Here is a 23324-nt window from a genome sequence, read left to right as displayed (position 1 = left end):
AAAAACAATATTTTTTTTAATATATTTTGTAAAACTAACAACTTTATTCCAAAGTAAGTACTGTTCTTATTAGAAATTTTCATAGGTAACTAAAGCGTTCAAACCTGTGCGCTTTTGTGAACGATGCAATCCTATGGGAGGAAATGTCAGAGATGCATAAAGGTAGGTATAGTCGTTTTCAGTGGTCCACCTTCAGGGTTCGGAATTGTGGTGGGCCAAAGTCCAAAGTACTACCAGCAGTTCTTCGGGAACTGTCCGGGTTTTACCAGGAGCAGGGTGCTGGTGAGCTTGTAGCTGGGTACGCTACGGTTAAGGCAGGCAACCTGGAAACAGGTTGCACAGGGGGGCTTGGGGACAAGGCTGAGGGCTCCCAAACGGGGGCTTAGGTCGCAAAGGGTCTTGGAGCAAGGGGGCACAGCTGGTTCTACAGTACCTGCGCCAAGCGGCTCGGGTGCAGAGTGGTTAGGGCAGCTGGGCTGGTGATCAAAGATGCTTCTTACGGTTCAAGGCATATAGCTGGCAGGGGCAAAATCAGGACAGCTGGCTACTCACAAAGTGGTTCTCAGTGATGCTGACGTCCCTCATTGACTGCTCGGCCATGGTGCAGTGGGAATCTGGACTGAACTTTCAGTGATGGTGTTTGGTGCAGGGTGTCCGGTACCCGAGGGTTGGTGCTCCACGGCTCCAGTTAGTCTTGGTGTCTTCACACTCGATGGGGAGACAGATCTGACCTTTCAGAGCACAAGTACCTTCCACTGGTTGTCTGCGGCATCGGTCGGGCTGCAGAGCTGAATGACAGTGGCCCAGACTCTGCTTGTCAGTGCCTGCGCACTGAAGGGGAGTAGTTCTGCTACTCCAAGGGAGACTTTAGGTGATTTTCGAAAGGGCTGGCAGACTACCCAAGGCTTTGTTAGTTCTTCAGCTTGCAGTCCAAGTCACTCTGTCGCGATTTTCAAGAGAGCTGCGAGTATGCAGGGTTTCATTACAAAAGAGCTCAGCTCTTCTGCTGTTTTCGCAAGTCTTCGTCCTTTGTCCCTTGATCCGTCAAATCTGAGCACTTGGGTTCAGGGGTGCCACCTAAATACTCAATTTAGGGGTGTTAAGGGGAACGACAGGTAGTAGTCAATGGTCTGTCTATCTTTAGGGTGTCTACATGCTCTATATGACCACTTCCTGTAGGAAGTGGGCATAAACCTGACCCTAGAAAGCTTATTCTGCCCAAAGCAATATGGAGGATTCTGAAAAGAGGGGTCTACATCAGCTAGTCCATCTTAGGGCTGGTGCTGGCTAGTTGTGGGCCCACCGCAGTGGCGGTTGGCATTGCTCGCTGGTGGCAGGGCAAGCACGGGAGTTGCAGGGGAGTCAGACGGGTGTGCCATTATGGGAGGGGGTGCGAAATCGATTTTATTTATTTTTGCTCCTGATCTCCTCGAGGAACAGGATGCATAGCCAGGCCTCACTGACCAAATACAATGCTGCATTCCAGCGTTGTGTTTGGTAGGCTCCCAGGCTCCCTTGAACAAACACAACACTGCAATACAGCGTTGTGATTGGTTTTGGGCGTCCTGGTTTGACCGTCAACCAGGGACTCGGGGGCCTGGGCATGTTCTCCATTCAGGCTGTAATGCAGCCTGCATGGAGAATGGGTAAAGTGCGCATGACTGGTTTGGGCGGCCCGATATGGCCGACCAACCAGTCATTGCTAACTTAGGAGTGGGCAAACCCCTCCTCCCCTGCCATGCTCCGAGAGCAGAGAAGCCCTGCCCACATGCCTGCCTGCCTGCAAAGCAGCACAAACATAAAATGATAATAACTGAAAGTTATTATCATTTTATGTTTTTACTTCTCGCACTGGTTGAAAGCAGTGGGGCGACGCTCCTCTACCATAGCGGTGTGATATGTTTCCTATGGGAACTGTATCGATATTCCTATTTCTGCCCCTTGTCCGGTTAATAATTCACTAATGGCCATACAACGGCACAGAAACCCGTTTTCTGATTAGGTCATAGCGCATGCTACCACGTTAGGCAAGCACTATTCCTCCAGCCCCCATAGAAAGCATACCGAGTTCTCAAAACAAATCAAACCTCCAGCAACCTGGGAAATCCCCCGCAGCTATTGTTTTGATTTAACCAAGAACTCCAGTAAAGAATGTACGAACGACCAGTTCTTATGACATCCTTATTGACGTATTTATGTCCATCCTTACGTCAATCTCGGCACCTTTCAGGTATAAATATTACCGACATTGCTCTAAGCAAACACACGGTGGTGGTGACGAGATTGGAGCAGCGATACTTGCCGAGGAGCCCAGCTGATGCAGGAAGCCCACGGACGCTTCCCCTCCCTTTTGACGCGCTGAGAGAGAGACGCTGCCTTTTCTCTTGCCGAGAAATCCAGCTCCGGCGTTCCTAGCCGCCCTTGCGGGCAACTGGGATATCGAGTCCTGAGATAGAGATACCAGCCCTCCAGCCTTCTAAATCCCAGGTACTGAACTGAATAACCCCTCACAGAGAATTCTTGAATCAGATCCTTGGCAAAGCAAACTTAACTAAAACTGCTACTTATCTACTCCCGCCCACGTATTAGGCTTAGGTCAGGTACACCGGGGTAGGCGTAGTTAGAAGCACCAGTTGAGTACGATTAGTCAATGTATATATGTATATAACTTTTATCCATTTTAAGTATTATATGGCTAAGAAACCATATCAATGCTTTTACAGTATTATTTTATAATTCTGTTTTTACTGTATGCACTTTACTTAACTATAAGTATTGCAATGATAGCGATTCATTTCTCTTGTACGAGAAAAGAGACTGATCAATAAATAACACCTTTTTGTTGAACACGCCCGTCTCTTCCTTTTCTCTACAATCTGGTGAAACTAAGAATGCACGTACTGACTGAGTAAAATAAGTTGTCTTTTGTTTTCACACGACTCTAGAGATATACTCTTGATTAGGGGAGAGCAAAGTTGTCATGTTCTATGGTTGTCAGAAACTAAATCCCTTCTTGTCTATCCAGGGAGGTTAAACTCCTCCTTGCCTATTCGAGAAAGTTTCTAGTGAACTCTGAGCTAGCTGGCACACACATAACTTTAAGTCTAATATCGTCAGTAGAAGACCTAGTTAACCACAGTCCTACCTCTATACTATTGAAGATATTATTCCAATGCGCAGAGCCTATTGGGAAAATAGGAACTACACTACATGGCGCCCAACGGTTTGGATAGGCGATAAATCTAACGTAAGACATTAGAGTAACTCAGTCGTGCTTTTTCACACAGACCCCTTTTTCCCATAATACTCCAAAGACGTCTGGAGTGGGTGAAAGGTTAAATCCGCCAAACTTCGTAGGAGGAGACTCCTATGTATGGTTCTTGGTTTATTCAACGTTGAAGGATACACTGTTCCAAAATATTGTGCATCTAATCTTTGTTTCCATAGAAACCTGATCTGCAAATAAACAAAATAACCTTCCTGACAGTAAAATGTCAGAAACTGAAGAAGAAAGGGAGACAGCTAGAATAGCAGCTCAACTCCTAGCGAATGACAGAAGTCTCCTACAGCAAGACCCGGAGGCAATACTCATCCCGGTCAACATAAGAAAAACTATAACCTTAAAACTTATAGAAAATGGACTAACACCGAGAGGTGGTACAGTCATATTCGTAATTGAGGCACACGAATATCGGCAGACAGAGGTATTCTACTCATGGATAAACTTTCCAGCAGCAAACGCTGTAACAAAAGAGTTCCACTATTATAAAATAGAGGAACCACCGGATATCTACACTCCTTTCGAGGAAGTGGAGATACCACTCAAATACCAAGAGCACCTGCTCTGTTTTAATGGCGCCCTAAAACATAATAATCACATCACCAGGCTCGGTCCACTAGGTAGACCAGGAGCAACGTGGCCGGTCCTAGCCGGATACACACCACATCCAGACATTAAAGAAATGTCTGCACCAGATCTTTTAGCACAGCTAAAACAACTAATTAAAATACACAGACAATTAGTCCAATATATAATGCGGACTTCAACAGTCCAACCAGCTATTAAAATTCCACAGCTGACCCCTCATCAGGGGAACACAAATAAAATTACACCACAGAACATACAGTCCTGTCTAGGTAAAGTACCCGCAAAACGGGAACAAATTCCATTCTGGTTAGCACAAAAAATCACTCAAATAGAGGCGGTATTTCCGGATACCACAGCTCTTGAGAAACACAGGATTCTGACTATCTGTCTTCCAATGGGAATCGCACCACATGTGGAGGACTGTGACACTTGGGGTACAGTCTTTGCTTCCGTTTACACAAAAACACATGGTGTTCCATCCATGTCAGTAATACCAGATGTACTAAAACAAATTCAAGATGAATACGGTCCAGAACCTGCTTTAACTCTTGGTATGAAATTACTAAAAGACTTCAAGCAGGTCTCGGCAATATTACTAGCCAATATAAAGGGAGAAGCAGCAAATGTGGCAATCCGCCAGAGGTTGAAAGAGACAGATATAGCAGACCAACCATTTGAAATTGCCAGAATCATAGAAAAATCCTATGAAGAACTAGGAAGAGATAGTTTGGGTGGAATACCTGTGAAACCCCAACTAACTGAAAATCCTGAAAAGGTATTTATTAAAAATAATCTAAACACTCAAAAAAAGAGCTGGGATGGAAATAAACAATCCACCCCTAAAGAAAAAAGATTCCAAACCAGAGGAAGGTCTCCTCGGCGGAGAGAAAGATCACCGGACCAAGGAGGCAAGTCTCCCCAAGGGAGCCCTCTGTGAAAAATACAACCTTAGAAATAGGGATAATATAAAGAAACCTGACAGATATCAAGATATTGATACACGTCCCTCGCAATCTTTTCAGACTTCCTCGCAGAAATCGGAAAGAAGAGGACGATCAAAACACAGGGAAGAGCACGTCAAGTCCAAAGACAAGGAACCTGCTCATCAAAATAAAAAATTACAATTTCCAAAGAAGAAGGTAGCCAGTATTAAAGTAATCAACCATGCCGAGAATACTGAGGACACAGCTGAAAAACGGAGAATGGGCTCAGACAATGCTAGACAGCGCAGCAGAAGTGAGCATAGCTCGCAAGATCCTCATGATTCATCTGGAGACAGTGGACACGAATGAATACATTCAGGTGGAAACTGCAGATACCAGAGTTAGCAAACCTCATAAAATATATGAAATAACATTGCGTATAGAGGGGGATAAGACTAGGAAAATAAGGGGTCTATTTTGGGATAATCTCTCTAAAGGCTATGACATCCTTCTAGCTGAAAAAGACTGGCCACCAGAGTTTGTCAGGGAGTGCCCTCATGGCGAAGAAATAATTATGCCTGCCTTCTCTAATCATATTCCAATACATAAAAAGTATACACTTGCAAGAAAGTGGGCAGTAGCCCAAGCTCCTGCAATATATAAAAATCATGTGGGATGGGATGAGGACTCTCCTCCTCACAAAATCCAGTTAAAATCACAACCTACTGCACAGAGGCAGTACCCAATTAAGCAAGAAGCTAAAAAACAGGTAAAAGAGATCCTAGATCCACTTGAATACCAGGGGGTGATTGAAACTTGCACCTCACAAATGAACAATCCTTTGTTTCCTGTCTCCAAACCAGTTGATTCATATTGTCTTGTTTTGGACTACAGACACTTGAACTCATGTTGCAAAACTTTTGCAGTGCAAAACTCACACAGTGCAGCACTAATGAATAACATAGTGCGCAAAAAATACAAAACAACATTAGACATCTCTAACGGATTCTTTTGTCAAAATATAGCACCAGAAAGCAGATATTTGACAGCGTTCTCAATAAATGGCTCGCAAAAAAAAATTCTGTCGTTTACCACAGGGGTTCAAGAATAGCCCAGGATTATTCTCAGCGAGAGTAACAGAGTTACTACAAATATATGATGACGAGGCATTATCTTATGTCGATGACATCTATCTAACAGATGATGACTTGGATACTCACTTGAAAAGAGTGAACACCATAATACTTGGGTTCGCAGCAGAGGGTTACAAATTCAACTTTAAAAAATCAAGAATTGCCCATCTAACTGTCCTATTTTTAGGATATGAATTATCAAGTGAAGGCAAAAGCCTGACTGACAATTTCCTAGAGAAATGTGCTGTAATCCAAGCACCAAGAACACTAAAAAACTTACAATCAATTCTAGGTTTCCTAAATTTTGGAAGAACTTACATTATAAATTATGCAGAGAGGGTTAAACCCCTTTATGATTTAATAAAACCAGATTTTAAAAGAATCAACTGGACTCAAAAACACACAGAAATTTTGAGATCTTTACAAACAGACATGTTAGTTAAAACAAAACTACAAACACGTGACAACACACGCAATCTTGTGATTCGAGTCATCCCAGGAAGATGCGGATTCACATACCTGACCTCTAATGAGGGAGAAACGGTACCAATAGCATACAAATCACACTTGTACACAGAAGCTGAAAAGAGGTTCAGCATTAAAGAAAACATTGTTCATACGGTTCAAACGGCTGTAGCAAGAGAAAAAGACCAAGCTGACGGTAGACGTATTACAGTTAGAACAGCAGAATCAGCTTTTGAGGCATTAACAACCCCATGTAATTTACCGACAACAGCATTGAATCCAGAATGGGTACAATGGGTAAATTCTATTGCTACAGACAAAATAAAATACTATTTTGATCCGGAATTGAATGAATTAAAATATCTAGAATATGAAAGAGAATATCCTCTGCCAATCGACATTCTGCCTTTACGACAGTACGCCTGTGTAATCTATACAGACGGACATGCTCAACCCTCAGTTTGGGGAGAGCAAGCATACAACGCCACATGCGAGATTGTAAAAGATGTGTGGCGCGGAGGTAAACTGAGACCTCTATTTACAAAAACACACTCAGTAGAAAATAACTCAGAACAACAAACTGAAATAATAGCGTTAAAAATGGCGCTAGATAATGCAGATCGCGAATTCCCGACACTTATAGTGTGCGATTCGTATTACTGCATCAAATCATACAATAACGATTTACAGAAATGGATTCAAAACGGTTACAAAGATGACACAGGTGCAACAATAAGGCAAAAATCGCTTTGGGAACAAGTAGCTCTTTTACAGAAAGAACTACCAAAAACTCACGTGATACATTCACTGAGTCATCAACATGATGGCGTTCACGTTGCAGGGAATTCATTGGCTGAGACAGCCACAGCGGTAGCAACTAAATCGGCTTCCGTAGCTACAAAAAAGCGTTCAGTAAAATACATTGACGGTGAAACAGTGCTGGCGGTGAAAACGTCATCAAAAGGCGACTGCTCAGCGTTACCGATCAACTATCCACTCAATTATACATACATAATCGATGCAAACTCCGTTCCTTTTGCTCGAATCCCTGGAGTGGGGGATAGAGTGATTCCAAACATGAACAGGAGAGTCTTGTTAATAGTAGACGCACATATTGGCGAGGGTCTTAGACATCGCACAATTAAGGATTCTCTAGCAGAATTACAATCAACATACTGGTGGCCAGGAATGAGTCTGGACCAACACCTATTCGCGAGAAACTGTTCAAACTGCAACAGAGATCGCAGTGGTGAACGAAACGGTGTATTCCCACGGCTTTTTGCTCAATAAGGAATAGGCTAACAACATAAACTCACCCAGTATGAATAATGCGTCTTATTAACATGTAGAGACTATCTTCACTTGTAATGTAGACCCCAACTTTCGGCTGACGTCTGAACTGTTATAAAAGATTTGCGAGTCTTTATCGGCACATACGCAATTGGCATGCTGCATTCTGACCAGGGTCCTGCTTTTAGCTCTCGGGCTTATAAGGAGGCCATGACCAGCATGGGCATTGCATTGCGGTACTCTTGTCCCTTTCATCCTGAGGGAAACGGAATCGTGGAAAGAAAAAACCGTGACATAAAGCAATCTATAACAGCAAAGGTATTAGGTTCGGGAGCTGGGTGGGTCAAACATCTAATAAGTGTCCAACGTAGTCTAAACAATCTGCCAAGAAATTCTCTGAGAGGTCTCAGTCCGTACGAACTATTGTTTGGGACTAGAATGTTAGTCCAGGACTTAGATAGTCAGACTTCAGTGGTTAAAGAAAAATGCTTTGATATCAAAGATCGCTTGGCTATTTTACAGGACTTAAATGAAACAAGAAGAGACCTGAGCAACATAAAGTTGAAACAACAGCCAACAACCACTGAAGAGAAACCACCTGTCCCAGCAAGGCCTGTCTGGATTCCAAAAATCGGGGATCTGGTCAGAGAGAAGATCACGGTAAAGAAGGAATTTGGGCCTTCTTACAGAAAAGCAGTTCCTGTCTTGTCTGTCAACGGGACGAGATCAGTAGTATTACCGCCCCTTGCTGGTAAAAAGGAGAACCGAGTTGTATCCATCGACCTGGTTAAACCACAATCATGTGGCCGATAACAAGTAGTAGGCCAAGTGGACTCCCAAGAAGTAGCACAACACCAAAGTTTGCTACAAATACAGAGGTTCAAACTGAAAGACTAATCACATTTGATAAACCTACAGTGAAACAACAAGGACTATGCAACAAAGCAATGGAACCTAAACCTCTTAAAACCCAATTCAAAGCTTTACATCAAGAAACTCCATTCTACAGTGATGTAACCACAGAATATGCTAATGAAACAAAGCAAATTCTAAAAGCAAAAAGTAATCCAGAAGCAATTGAAACAATTGACAGAACAGCATCCGGCTACTTCATCAACTTCGATGATTTTTCTGAGGATCTGAATGAACCTGACGATCATCCAACGAAAAGAACTTTTAAAGACAAAGCAAAGGAACTTTTTCATCAACTAAAAGAAACTTATCTGATTTCTCCATGGATTGAAATTTGGGTGGCATTTGGTGCATTTATCCTCATACTTTGGCTCATCATGGTACTATGCTTGGGACATTTCATTGAGGGAAAATATGCTAAATTGGACACAGCAAGCCAGAATATCAACTTGGTCCTTAAACCACACACATCTTCACACGTCGAGAAAAGAGAACTTTCGTCTGTAAACTTCACAGCCAATCCTATACCCGGCGGGGTAGCATGGGACAAAACTGAATATGAAATATATGGTCCGGTTGAACTCCTGAAGTATCCACACCAATTTAAGATTTCATTGAGTGACTTTGTAAAACCAAGCACATTTGCTGATGATTGGGACTTTGAAAGTATTAATAATATGATGTCTGATCTAGTGATGTCATCTAAATTTATAGAACATGATTATTTACAAGGTTCATCTAATTACGATCATATGTTTTGCTATAACCATTATGGTAACCATTATCTGCATAAATCTACTCAGCCTAGAAATGTTTTACATTTTAACCAATGGGAACATTGTGCAACTCCACCAAAAGGCAGTTCAAAAACATTTTATGATAAATATTCATACTTTTCAGGGTTTAACACAAGTAATGCAGAAACATTCTATTTCAAATTGTTAAATAAGACAGGAGTGAAAACCATGCTTACAAACACAAAATTGATATATTCAGACTCATTTTTTGATAAAATGAATACATTTGGTTTTGATTTCTGGAACAATAACATTGGAACGAAAACAATCTGGGGCACAAAAGATTGGCAAGTGCAAGGTATAGAATCATTATTTAGAGCCTGCATGATCCCAGAACAAATTATATTTTTGAATGACACAATTCAGCAGACCACCTGTCTTGGTCTAGCCAAAATCAAAGACTTAAACAAACCGTCTATTCCAAAGCCAACAATGGATAGTAATAGCACCTCTGATGTTTAGATAGACGTAACCAGTATTTTAAACCAAAACAGAACACATCCTGAATGGAAACAATGGTTGATCTGGCCCACAGACACAAATAAGTGTCAAGACAGATTCCTGAACAAAATACAGGGGTTCACATTGACCAGGCCAGACCCAAGATACTCCCAGAGACAACATCCAGGGATAGTAACTACTTACAGTGTGGGAAAGCTCTGCCTTCAGTGGCTACATACATCCACACTGGCAGAAATTAAGCAACACCTAACTTTACTTAAAGAAGGTGCTGACTTGCGCGATTTCATTATGGGACCACGCAAACAGCGTCAAAAACGTTTCATAGCGGCCTCTATATATGCAGCTTATAACGAAGCTTGGAAAGAAACTCAAATTGAGACAGCAGAAAAAATATGGGAAATTGACCGTGTTAATTTGGAAAAATCACTTTCTGTTGTGGACAATGGGTTAATGACTCTGTCTTCCAGAATATATTCACTGGACAGTATTGTGTCTTCAGCAATCGATATAATAGAGCAAGACTTACTGATGTTACAACACGGTCAGTCTCAATTACGTTCTATTGTACAGCTTGGCTGGACGTTACAAAATCTGCGTTCAGGCTATGTGCCTTGGCGTTTAATCAACACAACGTCACTGTTTAATATCTTTAACCTTACTGATAAACAAATCAGTTTGGCACAGAAGGGTGCTGACTATACAATTCTGAGCATTGAAAAACTTGAGAGATTACCATTAACAATGTCAGAACGACCTGTCATTGAATGGATAATACACGGGATAATAAATATTCCGATAACAACTTTCCAGTTTCAATACTGCCAAAAATATATACAGGCAGGCCAGTATGAAAGGTTGGGTAAAGGATACATTAAGTCGACATGGGACTTGCCCTATACACACACATGTGTTAGTAATAAAGGACAGAGTGTATTTCTTAGTGGCAATAATTGTGCAAAGTCACTAAGTGGTATACTTCTGTGTCAGGGTTTAAGTTTGCATGGGGCCTGTGAAGGGACTTCAAATAACCTTTCATGTCACCAGCTAGGCACACCTGCAACACGAATAGAACCATTCTTTAGGAGACTCTCAAACGGGAGTTACATTCTAATTGTGGATCGCAGATGTTGCAGCCTAATGCCCGGAAAACCTTATCTCGTAAGCGTGACTACCAGGGTCATGTGCTGTGAAAGAGTATTGTTCCCGAACGATACTCCAGACAGGGAGGCAAGGTTATGGCCCAGTTTTAATTTATCTTCTATTCAAATTGATACTTTAAGCAGAATGAAGACTGTGCTCCTACAGACGCCAACCAGGTTGACGTCATCAAAAGAAACGTATGATCTCCAAGTTGCAAGGACAACGGCAGAGATTCATTCACTGCTATCAACGAATAGCCCCCTACACTTCGCAGAAATACTAAACGAAATCTTAAATATTTCTGATACAAGTGGTATCGCAAGTGTATTTAAGACAGTTTTTACAGGAGCTTTGACCCCATTTAAAGCCATCCTTGGTATTTTTCCAAACTTCGTCCATTCCCTCTTTGGCGGACTACCTCTCCTGTTGGGACTAGTAGCAGGCGTCCTATTTTTGCTACTTTTGCTTCGATATGGCAAACCGTGTCACAGACATGACTCCATCAACAATGGAAGAAACGATCCTAGCTATACGCTACCGGGACCGCATAACTAAAGTCCTTGGACTAGCACGGCTACGAGATTTAAATATGACCTAGTTTCTTTCATTCAGACCTTTGTGGCAGACTTGTGTTATGCCTGTATTAAGGTGCTTGCTATGCGGCGAAGAATGCGTGTTGGACACCTGTCTCACACTACAATCAGAAGTGCCATTGGATGCAGAAACTTTGTTGAGTCCAGTAAAGGCTCATGCATTGTGCTGTCCCCAGCGGCTACCAATCCTGATGACGGCATTCGTGGGGACTTCACCACTGCGATTGAAGGGTAGTGAAGTACAAGATGAAAGCAGCATCGATCAGGTACGACCATCTGTCAGCTATGCTGATCAAACCATCAATGAAAGCAATCATGCTCATGAATGCATGGTAGCGTCATTTTCCAACCTTGTCGAACTCTCACCAGAAGCTGTTGACTGTTTTTTCGAACATCTCAATGATATGATGTTTCACCGGAACAGAGAGAATTACTTTGAGCAAAAGTTGCACACAGCGTTCCCTGAACTCTGAATTTGGCCTTCAATTTTGATAACGAAGCAACTAAGAATTTTTTTCGAGTCTGCTCCTGCAAAGAGGAACTTTTTCTCCAACATCCAAAATATTTACCTTTCAGGCACTTATCTTCTGCTTAAAGTGAACTATTCTTAGAGAACAGAAACTTCTATTTTAGATAAATCTAGGAAACATTACCTCGACCTCTAGGTTATTTATACATACGAATGCATTTCTATGTGATGAAATGGTCTCGCACTTTTTCTTCTGTATTAAGAGCCATTTCATGTGTTATTTTCGCAAATCATTCATGCTGTTATAAGAAATATGCATCCCCTTTTTGAATGATTACACTGCTTACATGCATACAGTAACTATATTCAATTTACATGTATTACGCTAATATGCAAATTAATGTATTTTGGGGCGGTTTAAAGACACATACAAATGTTAGTTATGTTTACTATGCTTAGGTTAGTAAATATGGCCATAGATTCCGTGGAGTGGGTGTGATATGTTTCCTATGGGAACTGTATCGATATTCCTATTTCTGCCCCTTGTCCGGTTAATAATTCCCTAATGGCCATACAACGGCACAGAAACCCGTTTTCTGATTAGGTCCTAGCGCATGCTACCACGTTAGGCAAGCACTATTCCTCCAGCCCCCATAGAAAGCATACCGAGTTCTCAAAACAAATCAAACCTCCAGCAACCTGGGAAATCCCCCGCAGCTATTGTTTTGATTTAACCAAGAACTCCAGTAAAGAATGTACAAACGACCAGTTCTTATGACATCCTTATTGACGTATTTATGTCCATCCTTACGTCAATCTCGGCACCTTTCAGGTATAAATATTACCGACATTGCCCTAAGCAAACACACGGTGGTGGTGACGAGATTGGAGCAGCGATACTTGCCGAGGAGCCCAGCTGATGCAGGAAGCCCACGGACGCTGCCCCTCCCTTTTGACGCGCTGAGAGAGAGACGCTGCCTTTTCTCTTGCCGAGAAATCCAGCTCCGGCGTTCCTAGCCGCCCTTGCGGGCAACTGGGATATCGAGTCCTGAGATAGAGATACCAGCCCTCCAGCCTTCTAAATCCCAGGTACTGAACTGAATAACCCCTCACAGAGAATTCTTGAATCAGATCCTTGGCAAAGCAAACTTAACTAAAACTGCTACTTATCTACTCCCGCCCACGTATTAGGCTTAGGTCAGGTACACCGGGGTAGGCGTAGTTAGAAGCACCAGTTGAGTACGATTAGTCAATGTATATATGTATATAACTTTTATCCATTTTAAGTATTATATGGCTAAGAAACCATATCAATGCTTTTACAGTATTATTTTATAATTCTGTTTTTACTGTATGCACTTTACTTAACTATAAGTATTGCAATGATAGCGATTCATTTCTCTTGTACGAGAAAAGAGACTGATCAATAAATAACACCTTTTTGTTGAACACGCCCGTCTCTTCCTTTTCTCTACAATCTGGTGAAACTAAGAATGCACGTACTGACTGAGTAAAATAAGTTGTCTTTTGTTTTCACACGACTCTAGAGATATACTCTTGATTAGGGGAGAGCAAAGTTGTCATGTTCTATGGTTGTCAGAAACTAAATCCCTTCTTGTCTATCCAGGGAGGTTAAACTCCTCCTTGCCTATTCGAGAAAGTTTCTAGTGAACTCTGAGCTAGCTGGCACACACATAACTTTAAGTCTAATATCGTCAGTAGAAGACCTAGTTAACCACAGTCCTACGTCTATACTATTGAAGATATTATTCCAATGCGCAGAGGCTATTGGGAAAATAGGAACTACACTACAGCGGAGGACCCTTCACTGGCCCACCTCCTAATATTACTAATTTTCCCACCTGTGCTGCAGCCAAAAGATTGGAGTCAGGCCAGGGGGGTTGGCATATCCACTATCTGGGGAGGCCTGGGTCACATAACAAAGGAGGCAGGGCGTTTGAAGCTTCCAGCCCAAAAATAGACATCCTCAACGGAGGAAGTGTTTCTGGCCTCCGAGAGTGCAGGGTCTCACATCAGAAGATCAGAAAAGTGTCTAGGGTGGTTGGCTGGTCGAGACCAGTCGGTCAACACACTATCAGTCGGTAGGTTTTCAGTGGGCACCTTTAAGGTGCCCTCTGGGTGCATTAATTAATAAAACCAACACTGGCATCAATGTGGGTTTATCAAGAAGAGATGTTTGGTACCAAACATATGTATGTACAGTGAAGCCATCATGGAGCTGGGGAACTCAAAATGATGAGTGTCCAGCTTATGTTCTCATTATGGCTTCCCTGTGCACTTGATAATATCTAAGGTTTTGCATAGATACCAAAGGGACACATCCACTCACGCATATATGCCCACACATGGGGTGTAGTGCGCCCTGCCTGTAAGGCATGCTGTTGGGGTGACTTTCCTATACCTCATGCGGTGCTTCACAGGCATCGCATTCAGTGATGGGTTTGAAAAAAGGGTTCAACGGTGCAGACCGTTATGGTAAATAATCAATTTCTGCCAACTGCTCCTGAGGTGATAGAAGGTTATGTGATGAAGTGTGCTACGCAGTATCTGTGGGCTGCCTTCCCACATATGAAATAACTTTGACAAAATCAAGCACTAAAATTGCTTGAGAAACTACATGCACGTATTTTCTCAAGCAATTTTAGTGCTTGATTTTGTCAAAATTCAGTGATGGGTGCCATGTCAACTGGGCTTGGTGAGGGGTTCCTTAGGGTGACACAGTTTGTGCTGTAGCCCTTAGGAAGCATCTTTAGATCCAATTCCCTAGGTACCAGGGGCATCATTTACTAGTGTGCTAATTGTGGAACAGTGGTTCAGTTTTAGGGAAAAGAAATACTGGTGCTGGAGACCTGGTTAGCAGTAACCCAGTAGACATTCAGTCAAAGTGCATCAGATCCCAGGCAAAAAGTGTCAGGTAACCATGTCAAAAGGAGCACTTTCCTACACAACCCCAACCCCCCAATGAAAGAGGCTGAGACTACCTTTCCCAAGAGAGTCTTCATTGACTAACTGGAAGAACCTGGAAAGAGCGTCTGCGTCCGCATGGTCTGCCCCAGGTCTGTGGTCCACTGTAGGGAGATGAACCACCTCAAAGGTTTTGGGTTTTCACCTTTCATCTGCATCAGCTATCAGAGAGGTCTGTGGTTAGTTTGGAAAAGGAAGTGAGTATCAAACAGGTATGGTCTCAGCTTCTTCAGGGACCAAACCACAGCAAATGTTTCCCTCTCAATGGCACTCCAACGGTGTTCCCTGGGAAGTAACCTCCTGCTTATAAAAGCAACAGGCTGGTTATGGCCATCATCGTTGCTTTGGGATAGGACTGCTCCTATCCCTTACTCAAAGGCATCAGTCTGCACAATGAACTATCTAGAGTAAACTGGAGCTTTGAGAATGGGTGCAGAGCACATTGCCTATTTCACAGAGTCAAAAGCCTTTTGACAACTAAGGGGCCCATTAGGATGGCTGGCGGATCGCCACCGCCCTTATGGCGGTGGCAATCCGCCCGCCATTCTCGACCACCCACCTAACATTTCCACCCGCCATATTACGATGGCGGTGGGGACCCAGGCGGACGGAAAGACCGTCCCCCAGTTTTCCACCGGTAGGCAATCCGCCCGATTGCCTACCGGGCGGAGAAGGCCTGCAATATGGTGGCGGTGCCTTTCAGGCACTGCCATTCATTTTATGATGATGACGGTGTCTTGCCTTTCCATGGCTGAGACTCTGCCATGGAAAGGCATGCAGGCTTTCCTTTGGGGGCCCGTTACAGGCCCCCAGGGCGTTGGGGGGTGGGTGGCTGCACTTGGGGGTACCCATGGTACCCCTCGACATTTGCAGGCACAAGGTGGCAGGTACCGCGCGGTGCCTGTCACGTTGTGGATGCAAATGCACAACATGCCTTTTTAACATTGTGGCGGGTGCTGAATACAGCACCGCCCGCCACAATGTTAAATATACAGGATTCAACCGCCATGGTGGCGGTTGCATCCTAATAGGCACAGTGGGACCGCCACACCTTTTGCAGTCGGTCCCGTTTACCGTTACGGTGGCGGGCGGTGTAATGGGCCCCTAAATGTCCAATTTACATTTTTGGGAATTTTCTTGGAGGTTCTGTGAGGGGCGCCACAATGGATGCCTTGATAGTAAGGCCTGCAGTCTGCAGGGTCTGCAAAACCTTGCCATGGTAGATCAGATGATCTCCCGGGTGGAACTATAGACAGCAATGGCATCCAGATATGCTGCACAAAATGCTTCCAACCCAGGAGGGACTTAGTTCACCAGCCTTTGGAAGGTGGTAGGGGCATTCTTTAAGGCAAAGGCCAAAACATTGAACTGATAATGCCCATCTGGTGTGGAGAGTGCTGTTTTCTCTTTTATTCCTTGGGTTCGGCCTGAGATTAAGTCAAAGGTACTGAGGAATTTGGCTGCCTCCAATTTGTCTATCAACTCATTAGCTCTGGTTATGGGGTGAGCATCTGTCTAAGTGACAGCACTGGGGCCTCTGTAGTCCACACAAAACATAATTTCAGGTTTAACCACTCTTGGAGAGAGGTTTGGGGCAAGCCCAGGGGCTGTTAGAGGGTACAATAACCCCCTAATGCCAACATTTTTCTGATTTCAGCTTTGATGCTCTCCTCAACATGGTCAGATTGTCAATAAATCTTGTTTTTGACAAGCAAGCTGTCTCCTGTGTCCACATCATGGGTACACCAGTGTGTCTATACAGGGTTTCAGGAGAAGAGTCTAGCGTACTGCACCAGCTCTTGTCTACAGTCAGCTTGCTGTTGGGCAGAGAGGGTGTACGCATAGGCCACTCATCTACTGACCCATCTTTGGGTCTGCTGGAGAGGAGGACAGGGAGAGGTTCACTCTCTGCTTCCTGATCCTCATCAGCAGAGATCACTTCAGCCCTGTCGTGGAAAAGCTTTAGGCGGTTAACATAGATGACCCTTTTGGGGTTCCTGCCAGAGCCCAGGTAAGCCAGGTAGGTGACCTCACCTTTCCTCTCAAGGATAGGGTAGGGACCACTCCATTTGTCCTGGAGGGCCCTATGTGCCACAGGCTCCAATACCCATACCTTCTGTATGGGTTGGAACCTTCACCATGGCAGCCTTTTGGTCATACAAGAATTTTTGAAGCTCTTGGCTGGCTTCTAGACAAATTGGTACCCGCACAGGATGGCCCAAAAAAAGTTCAAAGGGGGAATTATCTCCTCCCTTCTGTGGCACATCTCTGTTAGCGAAAAGCAGGCATGGCAAAAGGACATCCCATCTCCTTCTTAGTTTGTCAGTGAGTCCCATGATCATGCCTTCAATTGTCTTGTTAAATCTGTAAACAAGTCCATTGGTTTGTGGTTGATATTGGGTAGTGAACTTATAGGTTACTCCACATGTGCTTCAGGTAGCCAGATATTAAATTTGTACCTCTATCCGAAACCACCTCCGTAGGGAAACCCACTCTGGTAAAAGTACCAATGAGACCCTAGCCACTACAGGAGCAGTGGGAGTCCTAAGGGGAATTGCCTCAGGGTACCTGATAGCATGATCCACTACTACCATCATGAACCTGCACCCATGCAGTTGGAGGGTCAAAGAACCAACACAGTCAATTCCTACCCTTTCAAATGGTACCCCAACCACTGGAAGTGGAATTAAGGGGGCCTTTGGGTTGGCCGCCTACTTTGCCAAAGCTGAGGACTCCAGATCATTCCCTAGCAGACAATCCACCGGAATTGCAGAAGAGACCACAACCTGTTTCAGGCCAGTACTGCTCCGCACTCTAAGGACACCATCGCCATATGATGGAACTTAGTGACATTATCTGAGGATACCATTTTTTCAGTTTCCAGTCTACTCAGATCCCATTAATTAAGGGCTGCTGTTTGTATTTTTCCATTTTGGTAGGTGAAACAGCCAAGGTTGCAAGACCCACCCCACCCTCAGAGACTAGTGTAGCTTCAGTGTGCCCTCTGATTTGCCCAGGGCACACTAGGGATCCCACCTTGAGACTTGCTATTCCAGAGCTAGCTGGCGGAGCTAGAGGGGATTATTTTTGAGAAAGGCAGAGTCTCCAGTCGGTGTACCAGTGGTCTACAGTTGTGACACCATGCCTTTTTGGGATCCCAATTCTTACCTTGCTACTCAGTTTTTGGTTGTGGAGAGTTTGGGGACCCACCCTCCTGAGCAGGGTTTTGGGGGCCTTTAGCAGACTCTTTACTTTTATCCTTAGGTTGTTCATCCTCTTTCCCCCGGGGAAGTTTAGTAACCCCTTTCTTTTGGTCCCCCCACCAGTGGTAGTTTTGGTCACCCTAGTCTTGAACTGTGGTCTGCCTTTCCCAATTCTTGGGGAGAAGTAGGTCCTAGGTGCAACAAGTATTGATGCAACGTTTCGGAAACACGGTTACTCAACAGATGTACTTTCATAATCAAACTATACAGACAATCTTAGCCATGCACCTGGCTTCCTTTCAACCAACCACCTAGTGTCTTTACTGAAAAATCTACAAAATCAACCCGAGACTGACTCAGAGTTTTCTGCGCCCCCTGAACTTAATTCTATAGTTTTCAGTGGTGCATCCGAAGCCCACAAACAGCGAACCCTTCATTTGGTCTTAGGACTCAGCATCAGCCTCGTTCAGTGTCAGGAGCCTATCCCTACATTTACCAGAGATCAGTTCCCAAAGTAGAGAGCCCCAATACATCTGATTAAGTCTCCTCATCTTACAGGCTCTCTCGAAAGCTGTAAATCATTTGGTGATAGCATCACCCACTGTATATTTTGGGACAATTCTTTTGGAGATTTTAGGGTCAAAGATTTCTTCTCTAGGTATTATGTTGCTGCCATCATTCATGGGTGCGAAACCCATGTCTGCCCTTTCCCTGTCTATAGCCAATATCCTGTCCTCCAGGGCTATTCTATGGGATAATCTTTCAAGAATACCTTCCTCCTCACAGAGTTCTTTATTGTAGCTTGAGCAACCTGAACCATCCTTGCTAGAGGCAGGTGCCCTTGGCGCATTGGATTGGTTGCCGGGTACAGGTATAACTTCTCCTTCGAGTGAGGGAAGATCTGGATCGTCCTCCTCACTCACTTCATACTGATCTTCAGGGTTGGTGGCCTCATCCGCAGGATAGCCCAGCTAATTTTCTGCCAACAGCTTCTGAAGAGTTGCAGTAGTAGGGTGGGAGTCAGTTTTTGCCATGTACCCTTTACAGGGGATCCTAATTGTGGGTATTTAAGCTGCAGACAAGGGGTAAGGTTGAGCTCCTTAGGCACATCCTCTGGGGTACTCATTATCACACTAAAGGTGGGACCTTTTGGAGCTAGAAAAAAATCCTAACACAAGTTTTTCAGTCCTAATTATAGTACGTTTGAAATTTTAAACAGTTTTGAACTTCAGGGACTTAACCAAGTCCCTAACAGTTAATTTTATGTTTGGAACAAATCAACCAATCGAGGAAAATGTTATTTTAAATTAAAGGAAATGTTTGGATTTACTTGAGTCATCACTTATTGACCAAGTGGTATCAGCAAACGTAAAGTCATAGATCCCACTGCTGATCTACCAATGTAGGAAGCTGGCTCTCTATATAGTGCACTAGAAATAAATTCACTGTGTAGAGAGTATAGTGGGTCCCCACTTGGCTTAAACAGGCTAAAGTAGATAATACTAACGCTCTCTTTTGTGGCAGTGTGGGCGAGCACTTAGGCTTATCAAAGGGTAGTGCTAAGCATTTGTTGTACTCATAGAGGGAATAAATGAGATACACACTCAAAGAATAAATCTGAGACCAAATAAGAAAATAACACTCCTTTTTAAGTATTTTGTAAATCAAGAACTTGGTTAAAAAGTAATTACTATTTTTGTTAGAAGTTTTCAAAGGTAAGTAAAACGCCAAACCTGTGCACATTTACATACAATGCAATTCCATGGATGGAAAAGTCACAGAGGCATAAAGGTAAGTGCAGTGGGTTTCAAGGTTTACTTTCAGGGTTCAGAGTTGTAGTGGGCCAAGGTCCAAAGTACTACCAGAAGTTCTTTGGGAACTGCCTGGGTTTTACTGAGGATTCAGAAAAGGGGGTGGTGATGGACAGAGCATCTGAGTTAAACGGAACACTCATACCCAGTCAAAAGATCAGGGCTTGATCCATCACCGTTTTTTAGCTCACTGCACCATCCCAGCTCAGAACCTGGCTATATGCAAATTAGTCTGACCCTGGCCCAGTGCATCATGGGAACAGGGCAGACCAAACTACCAAGCCAATTCTTTACTGGAAAGGAAACAAGCTTCCGGGAACCGGTTTCTGGCTTTGCAGCCGTCTTCGGCCCGGCTTGCTTGAATCCTGATGGTGCAGTGAGCAAGGGACTCATGTCTGAGCATACCCTGCCACTCCTATAGTGGCCAAAACGATTCAGAAAAGGGTTCAGAAAAGGGGGTGGAGGTGGACAGAGCATCTGAGATAACCCCTTCGACGCTCATGACGAGCTGGGCTCGTCATGAGGTAGCCTCCTGCTACGCTGATGACGAGCCCAGCTCGTCATGATACATGCGATACCGCAAATCTCAGCGTACGGGCGGAATTCCGCCCGCACGCATGCGGTTAAACAGAACACTTATACCCAGTCAAAAGATCAGGGCTTGATCCATCACCGTTTTTTAGCTCACTGCACCATCCCAGCTCAGAACCTGGCTATATGCAAATTAGTCTGACCCTGGCCCAGTGCATCATGGGAACAGGGCAGACCAAACTACCAAGCCAATTCTTTACTGGAAAGGAAACAAGCTTCCGGGGACTGGTTTCTGGCATTGCAGCCGTCTTCGGCCCGGCTTGCTTGAATCCTGATGGTGCAGTGAGCAAGGGACTCATGTCTGAGCATACCCTGCCACTCCTATAGTGGCCAAAACGATTCAGAAAAGGGGGTGGTGATGGACAGAGCATCTGAGTTAAACGGAACACTCATACCCAGTCAAAAGATCAGGGCTTGATCCATCACCGTTTTTTAGCTCACTGCACCATCTCAGCTCAGAACCTGGCTATATGCAAATTAGTCTGACCCTGGCCCAGTGCATCATGGGAACAGGGCAGACCAAACTACCAAGCCAATTCTTTACTGGAAAGGAAACAAGCTTCCGGGGACCGGTTTCTGGCATTGCAGCCGTCTTCGGCCTGGCTTGCTTGAATCCTGATGGTGCAGTGAGCAAGGGACTCATGTCTGAGCATACCCTGCCACTCCTATAGTGGCCAAAACGATTCAGTCCATCACCACCCCCCTTTTTGAATCGTTTTGGCCACCACAAGTGTGGAAGGGTATGCTCAGATGTGAGTCCCTTGCTCACTGCACCAATACGGGGAGGGGGGGGGGCACCTGGAAACAGGCTGCACACGGGGACTTGGGGACATGTGAGAGAGCTCCCAAACGGGGGCTTAGGTCACAAGGGGTCTTGGAGCAAGGAGGTACAGCCAGTCCTTTGGTACCTAGGCTTGTTGGCTTGGGTGCAGAGTGGTTAGGGTGGCTGGGCTGGTGTGCAAAGATGCTGCTTGTGGTTCGAGGCAAGCAGCTGGCAGGGGCAAAATCAGGACAGCTGGGCCACTCACAAAGTTGGCTGACCACTCATGATGCAGTGGAAATCCCACTGGACTCTCACTGTTGGTGTTTGGTGCAGGTCGTCCGGTACCCAGGGGTTGGTGGTTCTGGTGTATTCACACTCAGTGGGGAGACAGAGCTGACCTTCCAAAGCACGAGTACCTTCTCCTGGACATCTGCAGCGTCGGTGGGGCCGGGAAGCTGCAAGGCAGTGGACATGACTCTGCTTGTCGTTGGCTGCAGACTGCAAGGGAGTAATGCCTCTACTCCAAGGGAGACTGTAGGCGATTTTCAAAGTGCTGGCAGGCTACCCAAGGCTTTGGTAGTTCTCCAGCTTGCAGGCTGAGTCACTATGTCGCGACAGTCGAGAGAGTTGCGAGCAGGCAGTGTTCCACATCAACAGCTTTCAGCTCCTCTGTTGTTCTTGCCAGGGAGTGACTATTCTTCATCCTTCTTCTCTTGATCTGTTGAACCTGAGTTCTTGGGTGACACCTAAATACTCAATTAATGGGAGTGACAGGTGGTAGCCAATGGGCTCCTACCTTTAGGGTGTTTACACCCTATATATGATGACTTTCTGTGGGAAGTGGGCATAACCCTAACCCTAGAAAGCTAATTCCATCAAAAATCATATCGAGGAATGTGAAAAGTGGTGTCCACATCAGTTAGTCCACTTTAGGGGTGGTGCATACTAGGTTTGGGCCCACCTCCTAATCTTACTAACTTTCCCGCCTGTCTTGCCACCAAAAAGTGGGGTCAGGACAGGGCATTTGGCATCTCCACTAACTGGTGAGGCCTGGGTCGCATAACAAAGATGGCAAGGCCTTTAAAGCTTCCCACCTTGCAATACGCATCCTGCATGGAGGAGGTGTTAACATCTCTTCCCAGAGTAGGCTTTGTTCCTGGCCCGAGAGCGCAGGACCTCACCTCAGGAGGTCAGAAACGTGTCTAGAGTGGCTGGCTGGTTAAGAACAGACAGTCAACACACTAGCAGTCCATAGGTTTTCCAGGGGGCACTTCTAAGCTGCCCTCTGGGTGCATTTAATAATAAATCTTACACTGGCATCAGTGTGGGTTTATTAAATTGAGACGCTACCAAACATCTGTGGGTACAGTGAAGCCATCATGCAGCTGGGGAACTCTTACTCATGGGTGTCCAGCCCATGTACTCGTTTTGGCTTCCCCGGGCCCTTGTGATATCTAAGGTTTTGCTTAGATAATAATAATAATATGTTGCTTATAGAGCGCACGGCTACCCCCAACGGAAGTGTTCCGGCACTAAACGGAGACGGGAAGAGAAAGAGGTCGGTACCATGGAGCCCACGTGGATCTATGGTAGGCTAAAGAGCCATGTCTTTAGTAACTTACGGAAATTGGGTTCTGAGGGGGCCTTTCCGATTTGTGAGGGTAGGGCATTCCAGAGAACAGATGCTTTAACAGCGAATAAGCATCTGCCCATTCTGGCTTTGGCAAAGCGCGGGGTGACGAGAAGTTCAAGGTGATTGGACCTTAAATTTCTGGTATGGTGTGATTTATAGATTCTCTTTTGGAGGTAGTGGGAGCTGTTTCCATTTAGATACCACAGGGACACATTAACTCATGCAGATATGCTGTGAGCACTGCTGAAAGACTGTCACCGAAGTTAAAGAACTTGTTCTTTTGATG

General features: G+C 44.6%; 1 protein-coding gene across 11 annotated transcripts in view; it reads right to left on the bottom strand.

Annotated features, from left to right (window-relative positions):
- LOC144763708 (uncharacterized) overlaps nucleotides 1–23324 on the bottom strand; it is a 2434724-nt gene that overhangs the window by 288448 nt on the left and 2122952 nt on the right. The window lies entirely within an intron of this gene.

The sequence above is a fragment of the Lissotriton helveticus genome, chromosome 6 (genome assembly GCF_964261635.1).
Source record: "Lissotriton helveticus chromosome 6, aLisHel1.1, whole genome shotgun sequence".
Lineage (NCBI taxonomy): Eukaryota > Metazoa > Chordata > Amphibia > Caudata > Salamandridae > Lissotriton > Lissotriton helveticus.
Note: the sequence above shows the minus strand (reverse complement) of the source record. Positions and strands in the feature narration are given on the sequence as shown.